A 17,677-nucleotide genomic window follows, 5' to 3' on the forward strand; every position below is an offset into this window, starting at 1 on the left:
CTTCCTTAAATGTACAACCTAATATTTCTATTATGGTCAGTGTCTTTACCATATTTACAATTATTCTCTGTTCTCTCTAAGATGGTTAATAAGTGAAAGTTAGAACGTACTTATATGTTGATATACCACAAATAGCCTTCAAAATTATATTTGCCCTTTAGCATCTTTTGTCACATGTAACTGGATTTTAGAGGCAAAATTGTTTTACCTAGTAGAAACAATATTAAAAAAAAAAGCCAGACATTATTTTTTTTTAAAAAATCTCAGATCTGAAATGCTCTTAGGCAAGATAATTGTATTTTCCATAAATGCAGTAAATGTAACCATAACATGAAGCTATAGACATAAAATTTACCCTAATAAGTCATTATCCAGGGACATGTTGAATATTTTCAATAGTAATTTTCAATTAATGTTCATTTGTGCAGTAAGCTTATTATAATGAACAAGACAAAGCAATGGAAGCAGTGTAAATGAAGTTAAATAGTTTTTAAAAGCTTAGAGAAATAAATTATTTTGAGTGTTTAAATATGATTTATATTCCTTGCAAATTGTGTTTTCATTATTTTAATGCAATCTACTAGCCACAGAATGTCTTTCAACTTCTGGTAATATGTCAACATCATCTAAAGTCCATAAATGTCTTAATTTTTCAAAAATCAAGAAATACTAAATTAAAAACAGAGTTAGATTTTTATTTGTATTCTATCATAAATTTTAAGTTTTAAGAAATATATTTGCTTTCTTGAATAAAATATCCTTTCTAATATAACTATAATGGCATTAATGAAAAATAATTAACATTTGTTAGTCCTCTGCTATGGCCAAGCTGTGAATTAGATGCTTTATAGAAGCAATTACTTTTAATCATCACAATTCTATTAGGCAGACAATTTATAATCACTATTTTATTACTGAGGAATTTTGGCTTGTAATTATTAAAAGAAGTCCAAGGTTTTGGAGCTGATAAGTGGAAGACCCAGGTCTGTTTGAAACTACCAACTGTGGTTGCTTCTAGGAGCAATACAGTCTCAAAATATAAATCCACGTATTTGTAAGAATGTAGACAGAACAGTGATATACTGACTAAAAACGTCACCAACTAAAATGTAATCAGAAGAGTCAGTTATAATTCTTATCAAGCACCCTGGCACAATTGGTAAAGTTCTGTAAGAGTGGAGAAGGTTGCCCTGTGGCGGTCATAGTGTCTACGACCAGTCCATGGTCATCACTGAATTCTGCTATTTATCAGCTCTGGAATTTCTCAGGGCAATGCAGAATCAACCTTATTGAGAAATGTAATGTCAGATCACTGTGTGGTAGAAGGTAACTGCTATCACTTACTGAAAAACAGCTCCCACAGTTATTTTTAAGTCTTTTCTTTTGAACAGTTAAGTTCTTTTGGGGGGAAAGCAAGTTTATTTTTTTTCTCTAAAAACCTGTCATGTGGCTATTCACATTGAGTAACTGACATATTTTACTCTATTCTTAGGTATAGATTGAGTGTAGAGGATACAGGTGTCATGTGAATGAAATGAATGAAACTATATAAATAACAGTCTTCCATATGATATTAAAGTGAACCACAAGGCTGAAGTGAACTTTAACAAGGTAATATTTATAAAAAGAAAAACAGAATATCCTGATTCTATGTTTTATCAGTATTAATATACAGATTTATGAGGAAGCCAAAAGGGACAAGAAAAATGCAAGTTTTCCTTATTTATTTTGTGGTTGGTATATTTTTCTTCTTTGAAAAGTTGGTTATGCTTTATATGTTGCAATTTCAACATAATAATGATTTTTTATCCAGGTCAAATGAAACATGATTCTAGAAAATGCCAATAGGCAATAGATGATGAAAAAACAACTTAGTTTACTTTTGTTAGGTTAAAAAATATTTACACTCAAACACACTCATACATTATGAGTTTTTGCTGTCAGGATAGGTATACTGATTGTGTATCATCTATGATTATTTCAAATGAAAAAGTCCACAATTACATTCCTGGCTCCAACCTGCTTTACTTTCAGTGCATTGACTGTCTTTGACTTGAAGTCAACACAAATAAATTTTATGGTCAAAACTTCCAAAACACACATTGTTAAACTTTTAACATTAATATATGGTGTATTAATGTTAAGTGTCAATGTTATAACTCATCTTCCCAGAACTCTTGCCCTGAATTTCCATTGAGAAAATGGAATGACTTTAAAACCAGCAACCAACTCCAAACTTACTTTCATTTTTTTAAAAAATATTTTGTTCAACTTTATTTATTTGAGAGAGAGAGGGAGGGAGAGAGAGAGAGACAGTGAGAGAGAGAGAGAGAGAGAGAGAGAGAGAGAGAGAGAGAATCTTAAGCAGGCTCCATTCTCAGTGCAGAGCCCAAAGGGGGCTCGATCCCACAACCCAGAGATCATGACTTGAGCTGAAATCAAGAGTCGGATGCTCAACCGACTGAGCCATCCAGGCACCCCCAAACCTTGATTCCTGTAGTTCTGTTAATTGAATGACTATTCTCCAATTGTCCCAGGCTAAAATGTATTATTGTCAATGATTAGTTCATAGCCTTTTCTCCTGAGAAATAACTAGCCAATAGATCTTACTGAGTCTGCCTTCAATATACCACTTGAAGTCATCTCATTCTTTCTATTTCCTTTGCCATAACCAACTCTCACTCTGCACTCTTCAACTCACTGTCCTCTTACACACGCACACACACACACACACACACCCTTATCCAACTCACTGTCCTCTTACACACACACACACACACACACACATCCTTATCCCTCTATCAATCTATAAAATAATTAGAATGAAAAGAATTACATTAGGACCTTATATATGCTATAACTTTTGGAAAATTACTTACACACTTGAAATGTATTTTTTTCAGCTAGTAAATGGCAATAATAATCCTTAACCTAAAAAGTTAATATGAAGATTAAATATTTTTATAAACACATCAGTCTTATGGAAATATGACCATAATTGGAAATCTTATTCTTCACTGTTTTGTTTTTAGTCTACCCTTTCTTCAATCAACCAATTATTTATTTAGTTTTTCATTTATTAATCTGTTCAACAAATAATCATTTGTTTGAGAGACATTTAACTAGGTACTGGAAGTACAGTTTTGGTTTATATGAATTTGAAATTATACTATTAAGCCTCTTATTTCTCACAACAGATTAAAGGCAGTTCAATTCATGAGCCCACTAGAATATAATTACTTTACTTTCTCTCTTTCTGATTTGGTCCCTGGCCTTAAGGAGCACATATAGCACCAGGGTAATAACTATATCTGTTACTACTATAATGTTTAAAATACTATTACAGGAGTCTTCACGATACTTTTTCACTACATATGATATATTTAAGTTAGAGTAAAAGCTAGGGAAAGACTCTTAAAGGAGGCAGCCTAACAGATAAGTATAAATTGGTTACATAAGTAAAGGTAGGTTGAAGACAGATAAAATTATATGGAAGGATGAAGATACAGGGAATAGTATCCGATATTCAAGCCCTTAATCATAGAATGAGGCTATAACTATTAACGAGAGTTTTATTATTTAGAGATTATTGGAGTCTAATCATGAAGATGATGTAGTTCATTCTAAGGGTGTGTGCAAGAGAGAGGTTTCTTTCTAACTTTGAGACAAATATATGCCAAGTATGAAAGGTACCGCAAGCATTTTTTAGAAATCTTGTCTTAGTTTGTGTTTGGGAAAGTCTCTGAGACAATGATTTGCCTAAAGGATGTTTACTTAGAATGCTCTGGGCAACACCCAGGAGGGAGTGAATGAGTAGACTAGTTATTGCATGTAGGCTGTCCCTGGGGAGAGGATTTAATGGTGAGTAAGGCTGTGAAGAGCAATTCCAGGGGAAGGAATTAGCTGTGTACCATAAAGGCATACCCTTTCTGACAGCTGGAAGAAGTACGTCAGTCCTTAGGTAAGATCTTTGTGGAAAAATACATCATCTACAAGATTCAACTCATTGCCCATTTAGGACCCACCTATGGCCGATAATACAGTAATCTGCCTGGGAAAACTCTTCCAGGATTCATGTTACTCTTTTTTTCTAGGTAAACTTAGAAAAGAAAGGAGGATAAATTAGTGTACCTGTCCCTGCATCTGGTCTTGGTGCCTTAGTTGATACATTGTTTACCTAATGTTCAAAGTGGAAAGGTAAGTAACAAAACTCACTACCATGAATCACCTTGTCACTAAAGACATTATTGTATAACAGCATCTCAACCTCTGCCTAATGATCAGTTATATCTATCTATCTATCTATCTATCTATCTCAGTTATACTGTTTATTTACCATTTAACATAGCCAGGAGATGACAACTCCTTTCTGTGACTGCTTTTCTCTTGCCTCAAGGAACCTAAGATTACCACCAGTAAAATTAAATGGAACCCTTGAGCATCTGCTGGTGAAAGTGTCGCCATAGTTAAAAGTGCATAGATTTGCATGGGATGTGGGGGTGGGGAGAAGGACAAATTCTTAAGCATGAATGGGAATGAGAGTAAGCACGGTCACTGTTACTTCCTTTTCTTGGTTCTTGGACTCATGCATTCTACTCACTGCCATCAAGGAACAATATAATTTTATTGTTTTAGATTGTATACTATCTCCTAGAGGATGATGCCTAATTCTCAAAGGGTATTATCTCACAAGCTGACACCTCAATTACATCTTAAAAGGACTCTTCCATGTCTTTACCAGGATGTTAGCTTCCAGGTGATATTCTATACACTAGGACCAGTGTATTTTGTAGTTTTTCATCCATTCTTCATTTACTTTGCTGAATGTTTTATCTCTTGATCCCAGGCAATGTTATGTGAAAGATGAAGTCAGTGAACCAAGCATTCTGAAGTCCTCATATACCAATGAAGACTGAAGGTTTTTTTTCTTCCTTATTCTTGATGTATATGATTGAAATGTATCATGACCCTGCTCTAAACAGCCTACACAAAATGTTGGCTCTCCAATCTTCATAGGTATATCTCATTATTTCATTGAAAATCTATGTTTTTCAACCAAAGGTATTAGGAACAGTATTGAACCCTGTTATTCTGCACAGTTTACATGGAGAATAACATTTTGATTTGAAATAACTTAGCAAGAGATTTGTTGGAATGTCTTTGAAAGAGAAATACCAATGAAGACCACAACCATTATCTAAATTATAAATACCTGGAGAAAGACAGTGAAGGTAATAAGTCTATTAGAAAGACAGAACAATGAAACAGAAAAGAAACAGCATTTTCCCTATTTCTCTACTTCATTTATTCAAATTTCAGAAAATATCATTTACTCACCATGAGGAAGATACTGAATTTGAACTGTTATTTCAAGATGCACTCATGATACTGTCTTCAACTTTCCCAACATACATAAGTTAGTATGTTACTGCACAGGAAAAGGAAAGGGAAAGGGAGGTGGGTGACTAAGGAGTTGGAAATATGTTGGGAAAGTACATGAAAACCACTTTCTTAAACAAGTTGAATGTCATGCTAAGGAAAGGAACTTTTATCTTGTTTTAAAGAAAATGCATGTAAGGTCTCTTAGCAGGTGACCAGAATGCTGTTAGAGAAATATTAATCTGAAAAAGGCATAGGGAGTAAAGCCTGGGAAATAATAATCTGCATGTATGTAGCAACCTCTTCACTAGGTTGCAAAGCTGTTAAGACTGGCTTCATATCCTTTAGAAACTTATCATGTGGCTAACAGGCACATGAAAAGATGCTCAAAGTCACTCATCATCAGGAAAATACAAATCAAAACCACACTGAGATATCACCTCACACCAGTCAGAATGACTAAAATTAACAAATCAGGAGACTATAGATTCTGGAGAGGATGTGGAGAAACGGGAACCCTCTTGCACTGTTGGTGGGAATGAAAACTGGTGCAGCCGCTCTGGAAAAGTGTGAAGGTTCCTACAAAAATTAAAAATAGATCTACCCTATGGCCCAGCAATAGCACTGCTAGGAATTTACCCAAGGGATACAGTAATGCTGATGCATAGGGGCACTTGTACCCCAATGTTTATAGCAGCACTTTCAACAATAGCCAAATTATGGAAAGAGCCTAAATGTCCCTCAACTGACGAATGGATAAAGAAGTTGTGGTTTATATATGCAATGGAATACTACTTGGCAATGAGAAAGAATGAAATATGGCCTTTTGTAGCAACGTGGATGGAACTGGAGAATGTTATGCTAAGTGAAATAAGTCATACAGAGAAAGACAGATACCATATGTTTTCACTCTTATGTGGATCCTGAGAAACTTAACAGAAGACCATGGTGGAGGGGAAGGTAGAGACAGACGGAGGCAAACCATAAGAGACTCTTAACAACTGAGAATAAACTGAGGGTTGATGGGGGGGTGGGAGGGAAGGGAAAGTGGGTGATGGGCATTGAGGAGGGCACCTCTTCGGATGAGCACTGGGTGTTGTATGGAAACCAATTTGACAATAAATTTAATATTTTAAAAAAAAAGAAACATCATGTGATAAGTGTGATTTTCTCATCATGCTGCATCCTTTGTATAATAATGTGGTATACTCTGCCCCATTTCCCCTTGCACTTTTTGTTCTTGCCATTGTAGCAATAATTCACAGGTATAGAATGATTGCACCTCACCCATCATCACAGATGAACTATACTAGAGCTTTTCTGATTTAGATGCTTAGGATGCATGGAACATTCCAATAGGCAATTAAGACAAGTGCACCCTGAAGGTGCAAGACCACTCGTTTTGCTATAGGCCAACTATTGCCTTTGGATAGATCTCCTGTTCAATCATTTAGGCAGAAAATTCTAAGTGGCATTCAACACTGCTCTTCTCAAGGTTCTGAAAGGATCCAGCTGCATTTGCCCACAATTGTGAAAAACTCTAGAACAATGGCTTTCTTTTTGTCTATTTTTCTATCCTCAGATCCCCACTCCTGTTTCCTAGGCTCACTTCCTGACAAAGGACCTGAATACAACCACTTATCTAGTCTGCTCTAAAGGTGGCGGTAGGGGATGCTTCAAGGCTAAGATAATGTCTAAATACGAAAGTCATAAATTATTTGGGATGCATCCTATACAAAGACATGCAATAAAAAGTGATTACCAAAATAAAGTAAGATCAATCAAGCATCAAATTCTATCTAAGATGGTATAGCTTCTATGTCTACGGTTTAACTGATTACATTGTTTTCTGTACCAAAAAATTCTCTTCCTCATTCAAGTACCACATATTTTAAATCTTTCATTACAACAGAAATTTAGTGCAATATTCAGAAATTACTGTTAAGAAAAAGAAAATTGAAGCTAATATTTTAATCCAACCATACTATTACTCAACTGCTTCATGAAAAAAAAAAGTAAAAAGTAAAAACACTGACTACAACGTCTTGAAGGAAAAGTTGTGCAATCAGTATGGGGGCAACACTTGTAGCAGACCAAAAGTTGGTTGTTGTGGAAGAGGCTTACCGAGTTCTCATAAACTACAATGAGATACATAGTATATAACCTTTGTCAAATGGCATATCGGGTATGTTTTTGTGACTTTTCTACTACTGTTGTTTCTTAATTTTTCCTTCAATATACAAGACATAATGTTAAATATATCTCCAAACTTCAAACAACATAATCTTAAGAGAGAACATTTATGAAAAACCCATGAAAGCAATTTAGATAACTAGATGTAGTGAAAAGTTGCAAATTGGATGGGATTTAGTGAGGATGAGTTTCCTCTTACTCTATAATCAGCAGCAATTTACTTTAGACCAAACTCTGGGACTTCTGTCTCTGTTCCATATGAAAGGCTACTATTATACTTATTTTAAAGTCTAGATTTCTTTAGGCTTATAAGATATTAAAGTCCCAAAGAAAATAATCAGCATATTTTTAAAACTGTATTATTATTGCCATTGCTGTTTTGTGTTTTAGAGTACTTGAAGGCTTATGAAGCATATTTGTATAAAATATTTGAACCTCACAATGATTTCAAAATCTATTATAATAAGTAAATAGTATTAACTTCATTTATAGGCAAAGAAACTTATGGTTCAGATAGGTAATGAGAAAAGCTACTTTTGAACCAAGATCTTTAATTTCAAAGTGGAGGAATGCATGGAAGAAGGAACAGTTCTTTGTGAGGCAAAATCAGTGCATACAAATTATCATCCAGGCAGCTTTGAAATGAAGTCTTTCATATACCTCTCCCTCAGTTACAGATAAAATTGGAAGCCACTGTGGATGGCAAGGTTAGACTCTTACCAGTAAACAACTGTCCAGGTCCACAGGAAGACACAGTTAGGATACAAGCACAGCTATCCAAGTCACCATTAAATGGTGCCTTCCTAAAACAGACTTTAGAAATGTGAAAGGTCTGCCTACTTGCTGCGATTCAATGGATTTTTTGGCAATGACTTTAGTATACTTGCATCTCTGTATTGTTTTTAATAAAAAATATACTCTTAATTTCTTTTTAAAAATAATAGTTTGCCATCCTAGAAAATCGGCCTTTGAGGATCCAAAAAGACAAAAACTACCATGACCTCAAAATTAGGTTTAGTTTGAACACTCAGCAGCAGGAGAAATTTTCACAAATATGTGTAAAGCAGAGGATAGAAGGATCATTAGAATGGATTAATTCAATATTCATGTTTGAAATGCCTATTGAGAGAAACAAATTATAACAAGGTATTGCTCTTTTTATACGTGTGAACAATGTCTACTCATGTTAATCACAGATAAAATTAGCATATGAAGAAGGAAGGGTATCTTCAATTTATAGTTAAAATAACATGCCTTTATTCTATCATATACAAATGACATTTTTATTTTATATATAATTCCTAAAAATATGATTCCAAAAGTAACTGTTACAAAGAGTAGAGAACTTAAGTCACATTACCTGTTTTTTAGTCTAGGCCCTAATGATTGGTACTTGCATTAATGGTCAAATTGCCTAGTTCTCTTATACCCCTTTTGTATGAGAATATAGTGATGTACTTCACTTAGAGAATTATTGTGTATTTGCATGAAAACATGATTTTAAAATGTGTTTTCAAAATGGTTAGCAATGTAAGAATAAGATATCCTTCACATTTTTCGTACGAACAGCCCAAATGCAGTTGTTTAAGTAGGTATGGTCTTTTGATCCTATAGTTTAGAAACATCAGGTCTCTTCACATTTGAAATAAGAAAATCTTTAAGCTTTGGATATATCTTACATCTATCACTAAATGCTTGATTTCAATAAAAAATACCAATTATGACATTTTTCTCGTCCCTCCCTCAAGATGTGTTATGACTGTTGCTTTTAAATTAAGCCATAATGCAGAATTATTAAAGATCAATGCATTGGGGTGCCTGGGTGGCTCAGTCGGCTAAGCAACTGACTTCGGTTCAGGTCATGATCTCACGGTTCGTGGGTTCGAGCTCCGCGTCAGGCTCTGTGCTGACAGCTTGGAGCCTGGAGCCTGCTTTCGGATTCTGTGTCTCCCTCTCTCTCTGCCCCTCCCCCACTTGTGTTCTGTCTCTCTCTCTCTCAAATAAATAAAATGTAAAAAAAAATATATCAATGCATTGATTTTAATGAATCCTCTATCAAAGGTTTTAATTTTGGGTTAGTCAATGACAGTAAACTAAGAATTACCAAGCAAAAAGAAGAGCGTCCATAATATGACCACAAAATGTACTATACATCTAATTCTCTTGAAGTAACGGGTACGGAAGTCAGAAAAAAAAGTTAATGTAATTGTGAGGATGTGGTTCTAGGGTTACATAGGTTTTTATGATAGAAGCTTTTGCAACCACCTAACTGAGTGAATTTTGACAAGGCACATTATCTTTCTGGATTCTTTTTTCCTATGTGATTAAATCTGTGCCTTTCTATCTTTAAAGATATTTTTTCTGTCAAGATATTTGTTCTCATTTTATTTTTATATTCGATAGCTTTTCTATCCAGATAAAAGATTTTGTTCCCAAAACTAACCACATCATATGATTGCTGTAAATACAATGACTTAAGTTTTTTGGAAAAAATAAGCTAAAGTGAAATGTAATGTATCATTAAGATGTGTTAGAGGAAAAACAACTTGTATTTCTTTACCACTTTATTTGCTGAATGTCATGTCATGAAATATCTTTTTTTTTTTTAAAAAAGGATAGCTAATTTATATTAAGAATAATCATTTCTTTAACAAAAAAAGGTTTTCCTGTGTGGTAAATAAAAGTGACTGCCAATTATCCAACTGAAAATAAAATATGAAGAAATGTCTAAAATACCAAGCCCAGCAATTCCGTTTTTTAAAAGTTTAAAAGATATTTTTTATTCTTGATAAAGTGCTGGAGTGAACACACACATCTGATATTGATGAAGAGTAAAGGGATGATATGTCTTCAAAAAATAAAAAATAAAAAGACATAAACCCTTTGAACTGGGAGCCCTAAAAGAAAAGGAGAGGGTAGTACAACAGTATTTTCTTGGAAGCTGCAAAGTGAAATTGAACTCTAACTGACTTAGAATACACCCAGTTAAGCAGGAACCTAAGCAGCAGAGGGAAATACAGATTGAATTCTACTCACATGAAATAATTTCACAAAACTTCAGTAGTGCCAGAAATAAAAATAGGGGATAAAAGTACAGAGAAAATTGTCAACAATATAATTCAAGATAACTTTCCAGAATTAAAAGTAAAAAGTTACCAGACAGAAAGGACCTACCTAATGTCCAGAAAAGTAATTCAGTAAAATCTTGTGATTATCATTTCACAACACAAGAGACAGAGAGATCAGAGGGAAGTCTGGGACTTTCTCAGGGGAAGTAGGGGTAAAGACTAAATGTATAAGGCATTGTGAATGATTTTAACTTTGAAATTCTCATTAACATTAAAAGTTGGAGTCATCGGGATGATATTTTCAAAGTTCTTCAAAAGCTTATTTGCTAACCTAGAATTCTATACCCAAACATTCAATCAAGTAAGTGTCAGGGTAAATTAAAGACCTTGTTAAAAATTCAGGATCTGAAAGACTGATTGCCCTCCCTTAAGAAGTGATGAGAAAGTAGCCTCCATCAAGATGAGAAAGCAAATAAAGATCAACAAATACATGAGACACACAAACCCAAATCTAATGTACGAAAGAGGCAAAAGCATCTCTCCAGGAAAATGGTAAGTACATATCCTGTAAATCAGGTATACAAGTCTGAAAACAAACGTAGAGCAGATCAAAATGCACACAGTGGGAAAAACAAACAGGCAAGCAGTCATTATACAAACCTCTGATTATATGGAATGGAAGAACTAGTCTTAATGTTCTATATAAAACATTATTCTGTTATGTAAGATTCATAACTTTTTCTCGGACTTTTTTTTTCTATGCCCAGCAGTGAGCATGAGTAAGACCAGAAAAAGATAATGCATAGAATTTCAAACTAAAATACTATTACTCTCATTGTGAATATTTCTATGTATCTCTCCTTCAAAAAGAATGTCACTTACAGCATAGCACTGTAATTGTAACATCCAGAGAGCGATAACAATGGATTTTTTTAACCTAACAGATTAAACATCCTTAAATTTGTGTATACTTATGGCCTATCTAATACTTTCATGAATAATAGGAAATATACCTAGAAATGTATATTGTTTGGATATTTTAAGAGTAAACTAGTGAGATATGGCCACTGAAAGCATAATGATATAATCTAAATATTAAAGGCAGGTTCAATATAATCTATACTATGAAGACACTGCATTTTAAACACTGGCAACCACAATGTATATGATAGTGTGCTATCAGCACGTGGTTTTAAAACATTTAATAGTTTTATTAAAAGCCCTTTTCAAATCAACAAGAAATTAAATATTTTTAGCAACAATAATCCTTGTTTTGAAGTACTCTCTTGCTTTGCTTTAGTCCTTAAATTTTGCCTAATTGAAAATTTTCATTACAAGCATGATGAAAACATGTGAATTATTATGTACTAGAATCTAGAAATAAAGCTGCTTAATAACATTAGACTGAGTTATCACAAAAGTTAGGCCCAAACAGGTTTTTTCTTCGTTTTTGTTTTATTGTTAGTATCTATCTACCTTTATATTTAGATATAAATCTCAGCAGTTAAGGAAATACATAAGATTTCCACTTCACTGTAATTTAAGCATGGAAAAATAAGAGAATGTTCATAGAAGATTAATTGGGTAAATAGAACTCACAATTATTGTCTTCCTACATGAACAATTAGGTGTGCAGCAGAAATGAATATGATATGGAGAATCAAGTTTCATTTCTCAGATTCTGCCACTTATAGCTAGATTAATATTACTGTATCTCCATTTGCTGAAATAGGATTGCATAAAAAATTCAAGTCTGTGGAGAAATTCTATGAGATCAGCTTTGAACAGGTTCAATATAAGGAGTGAGTGGATCATTAATATATCCATTAAGAAACTGGATTCTAGAGTAGTGCTCATGGGAGAAATATGAATCAGGAAGGAGACATAAAGTCATAAACAGGTGAGTCCATTATACAACCCAAGGAGAACATATAGATTAATCCTAAAATTGGACTGATAGAATACTGAGAAATACAATATTTAATATGTGGTTGAAAAAAAACACAATAGTATTCAGATAGTAGAACATAACCCACAATAAAATAGCATTATCGATGCCAATAGAAGAATGCATTTCAAGGGTGAATAACCAACAGTAGCAAGTGCTTAAGAGAGAACTTTGTTAACCTTGGTGAGACTAACATTAGAAGAATACTGAGTAAGGAAAATAAGTTTTAGTGTACATTGATAAATAGAGGACTGAATAGAGATGACTATTTTAATAAGCATGTCAGAAAACCATCTGTGATTGAGACTTAGTCCAAATCCGTAGTTGCAGAAAGGAAGGGTTCAGCAAAGAAGTTAGGCCCCCACAAATGCATCATAGTCCTCAAGGTGTTTTTTTGGGGTGGGGGGGAAACAGTGGAATCATAAAAAACCTAGGAACCAATTCTATGTTCTGAATTCCAGATTATTTCTGAAACTGCAGGAAACTTATACAGTACTTACCATGTTCCAGGTACTTTTCCAAACGCTAAACACTTACTAAGATGTAAATCTGTGATAATTACTATACAAGGTAGACAGTGGTATTTAACTCATCTCTTATTTTACTTACTCTAGGCCTCACAAGAAATGGGCACTGGAACCAGGAGCTGACAGTAGTCCACGTGATCCAGATATTGGGTTGTTATATGTTCATAGGCCTTTTTCCTCTTCGGTATAACAAACGCTCCTTATTGGGTGACTAAAAGAATGAAAACATGGTAGATAGAAATTGGGGAGAAAGAACTATGGCTTGGTGTAGGAGTTAGCGTCAGTAGTCCTGGAAGAACTTTCTTTTACCTGCCTTTCCTTCTCTCAAGTATTACTAATCATCAAACTTAAGCCCGTTACATAAATGATCAACCTCAGCTTCCCCAAATGACAGCACCTTAATTTGTAAACGTTTAAATTATGGTAAGTGATTTTTAAAATTATTGGTCATATGAAGGAAAATGCTTCCAAACAGTAAAAGTGGCTCTGACTTCTGGGAAAAAAAAAAAAAAAAAAAAATCACGTCTAAGAATAGAGAAGGACCATAAAAAGTGACAGAATAGTATAACTTCCCAAAGCTTATGTTCAGTTTAATTTCCAAAGGAAATCATTTGTTTATGGAAAAAAATTAATAGGCTGTAATGTACAAAGCTTTGAAGTTGATATTAGAACACAGCATTATAAAATTAATAACAGAGTAGTCAGAGCATTATAATTTGACATATAAATAATATAGATAAATGATAGATGGATTGATAGATATAAATAGATAAAGATATAGAAACAAAAGCAGTGGTTATTTATTATTGCTGTATCTCTGTGTTAGTTTGCTAGGTTTCTCTAACCTAAGTGGCTTACCAATGGAAGGAAATTGTCTAACTGTTCTGGAAGCCAGAAGTTGAGATCAAAATATAAATATACATCTGTTTTAAACACAGGTTAATAATAAACATCAAATTCTGCATAATGGTTATTCATGGGAAAAGATAAGGGAAATCAGTGGGGAAAAAAAGGAGCACATAAGATAACTTATCAGTAATAGCACAGTTATTAGGTAATACAACCATTTACAATATCAACCTTCAGAAACAACATAGTATTTTTTTAAAATCATACTCCAGAGACTTACTCCCTAGGTGCAAACTCTAGTGTCTATGCTAAGTACTTATATATTCTCAGGAAATTCATAAATCTCTCTACATTGAGTTCCTTTCTAAGGATGTGAATAATAGTAACACCTTCCATCTGTATATATTTAACGATGTATTTGTAAAGCACTTGGAATTGTGCCTTATGTAATGTAAGCACTTTAAGAATATGTGCTAAATAAAAATACGCCATTATATTATTTAAATAAAATAAAGCAACTGGCATGAAAATAGCATTGATCAAGAATTATAATTAATTTAATTATTTGTGACTGAATACCACAGGATGGGAAGAAATGTGGTGAGGGAAAATAGCAAGGAAAACTTTAACATTTATACAATCCATGTATTTTTAGATAGATATGTCCAATTTCAGGCTTTTTTTTTTTTTCAGTCAAGGGTGGGTCTGTAAAACTGTGCCATTTTTTTCCTAAAATTAATTTTACTTATAAGGGTGTAAGCTGTTCACAGCACGGAAGACAATTCGTTTTTCTGTTAACCCTCTCTCAGACAGTGTTCAGAAATCTCTCCTGCATCAGGAAAATTTAACCATTGCCATGCTTTTAATGTTAAGCCTCAAAAAGTTAGAGAGGGAGGGAGGCAAAACTTAAGAGAGTCTTAAAAACTGAGAATAAACTGAGGGTTGATGGGGGGTGGGAGGGAAGGGAAAGTGGGTGATGGGCATTGAGGAGGGCATCTGTTGGGATGAGCACTGGGTGTTGTATAGAAACCAATTTGATAATAAATTTCATATTAAAAAATATTAAGCCTCAAATCCCCAAATTTGTTTTGGTCACTTATTCAACAATAGACCAGGAATGGAGCCCTGGATAGTGGAAAGTGAGGGCTAAATGAAACACCACTATTCGTCCCCAAGAAGCCATGAGAATGGATGGGGGATGGAATAGAGCTATTTTTATGTTCCTTAGACATTATATCAAACAGACACCATTTCCACCTCCAACTCTCACCCTTCCATAGCTGAACTGCATGTGGCCATGTATGTGTCTCTGCCCAATAACTCCACTTATCCTTTTGTTCACATCTGTTCTTGGGTGATGATTTGCCTGCTTGTATGATTTATTTTATTTTATTTTATCTTATTTTATTTTATTTTATTTTGTTTTATTTTATTTTATTATCCATCAGCTTAGCAATATAATTCTAAGATTACTTATGGCAGACTGGGTATTGGATCTTGGACTTGGAACTTGTAGGCAGGCGCAGCAAACAGGCACTGATAGGAAGGGATTGAGGATGGTGACGAGGAAATGGTCCAAATGATCAAGCACACAGTTTTAAGGAGAGCACGGTTTGCTAGAGTCTGAGTAAAATATTGAAGTTCTTAGGCATCTAAAGTCTATTAGAAATCAAAGAGCAGTGAGAAAGAAAAGAGTAAAGGGATGGCAAGACAGATCACTGTGATCAAAGATTGAAATATAAGTTTTACAATCAAGGATCCTTTCACTAATTAATTGTGTTCATTGAGAATTATTTATCATCTACTAATTTGTGCTAAGCTTTGTTCTAAACAAAGTCTTGAACACAAAATACAAAAAAAAATTGTGAATTCTTGAAGCTTATGTTCTATTAGAGGGAAGTAGAAATAAACTAACAGATTTAGACTCTGTTGTCAGAGGAAAAAAAAACAGTGATCGTACAGAGTATGAAGAGAGGTTAGTAATTTTAAAAAGGGTTGTTTACAAAAGGCTGCACTGAAGATATTTTGGAGTAAAACCTCTTAAGAATATGAAGGAATAAAGTAAGCAGATACCTTGGGAAAAAGCATTCCAGACAGACTGAATAGAAGAGTAAAGGCAAAGGCTGAGGTCAGAGGGTGTGCCTGGCCAGGATGGGATGCAGCAAACTGGCCTCTGTATCAGCTGCAAGTGAAACATGTATTTTAACAGATCCATCTGGGTTCATGCTGTAATGTTTCATTACTATTTTGGAAAAGAAAATGACAAACAGAAAATATAATTTAAACGTACATAAAAAGTTTTCTTCTAAAAACAAAATCTACTTAAATTGTCCCAAGAGTGTTTGTTTGACATACCCATTAATAAATGAGGCTCGGTTATGAGGCTTTGGTCAAACAACAGGCGGAGGGTGAAGCGGTCCCCCTCCCACTAGTGACATAAAGCAGAGCAGCAGAAGAAAGCCATATGAACACCTGAAGGGAATCACAGACAGGAAACAACATACACTTCCACAAAACATCTTCCTTTTCTCTCTATACAACTTTAAGTGCCTCTGGAGATCTTGGAGCACTCCCCCTCCTGTCCTCTTTGTGGTCACTGACTTTTATACAGACTGAGACTCTGACCTCCTTGGCATATCTCATCAGATTCCAGCCAGGTACAAGCAGGTACAAGTATAGGCATAGTTATTCTAGAAGTAAACACTATTTTTTAATGTTTATTTCTGAGAGAAAGAAAGAGAGAGAGAGAGAGAGAGAGAGAGAGAGAGAGAGAGAGAGAATGAATAGGGGAGGAGCAGAAAGGCAGGAAGACAGAATCAGAAGCAGGATCCAGGCTCTCAGCTGTCAGCATAGAGTCCAGCTGCGGGCTTGAACTCACAAGCCATGAGATCGCAGAAGCCATGAGATCATGACCTGAGCTAAAGTCAGACGCTTAACTGACTGAGCCACCCAGGTGCCCAGAAGTAAACACAATTTTTATACCTTCTATCTTATCATCTATGTGATCATTCAAGTTAAAACATTCTTCACACTCCAGACCTTTACACATAGCTGTTTTCTGTGTGGCAGGGCAGTGATGAAGAAAACCAAATAGGAACATTAAATTTGTCATTCCTTTGCTCACTCATTGGTCCCAAGGTCACACAATTCTTAATCCAAGGTTTCAAAGACCCTGGTCCTTATGATCTAGCAAACAAAGGATGAATGGAAAATGCTCTTCTGTGTTCATATCCTAATATCTAAATATAACTTATCTCTCTATTCGCTCCTACAAGGGGAGGTATTAAAAAGCCAGGAATAAGGGAGATAGGCAGAAGACACCCAGGGCATTGATCCTGACCATCCTAACCACCTTACCTTGAATCAGACTTAAATCTTTTATCTCTTTTTTCTTGAGGATTAAGGAAGAATTCTATAAAAATGTTATGCAGAGATAGGATCACTACAAGATTAATAGATGTATCTTTATTTCTAATAAAAACTTCCATCATCTTTCAAATCAGTATAAGAGCAGGAGATAAATACAGCAGGTGTGAACACCACACACACACACACACACACACACACACACACACACACACAATCACGCACCCGTCTAAATAGTCCTGAACAAAAGTTGTTACAGGGGGTACAGCACTCTTTGACAGTATGCAAGCAAAATCTGTTTAGTGCGTGTAACATAGACAAAGACATTTTGTGAGTTAATAAAAGAG

Source organism: Panthera uncia, chromosome D4, assembly GCF_023721935.1.
Source record: "Panthera uncia isolate 11264 chromosome D4, Puncia_PCG_1.0, whole genome shotgun sequence".
In the NCBI taxonomy this organism is placed as follows: domain Eukaryota; kingdom Metazoa; phylum Chordata; class Mammalia; order Carnivora; family Felidae; genus Panthera; species Panthera uncia.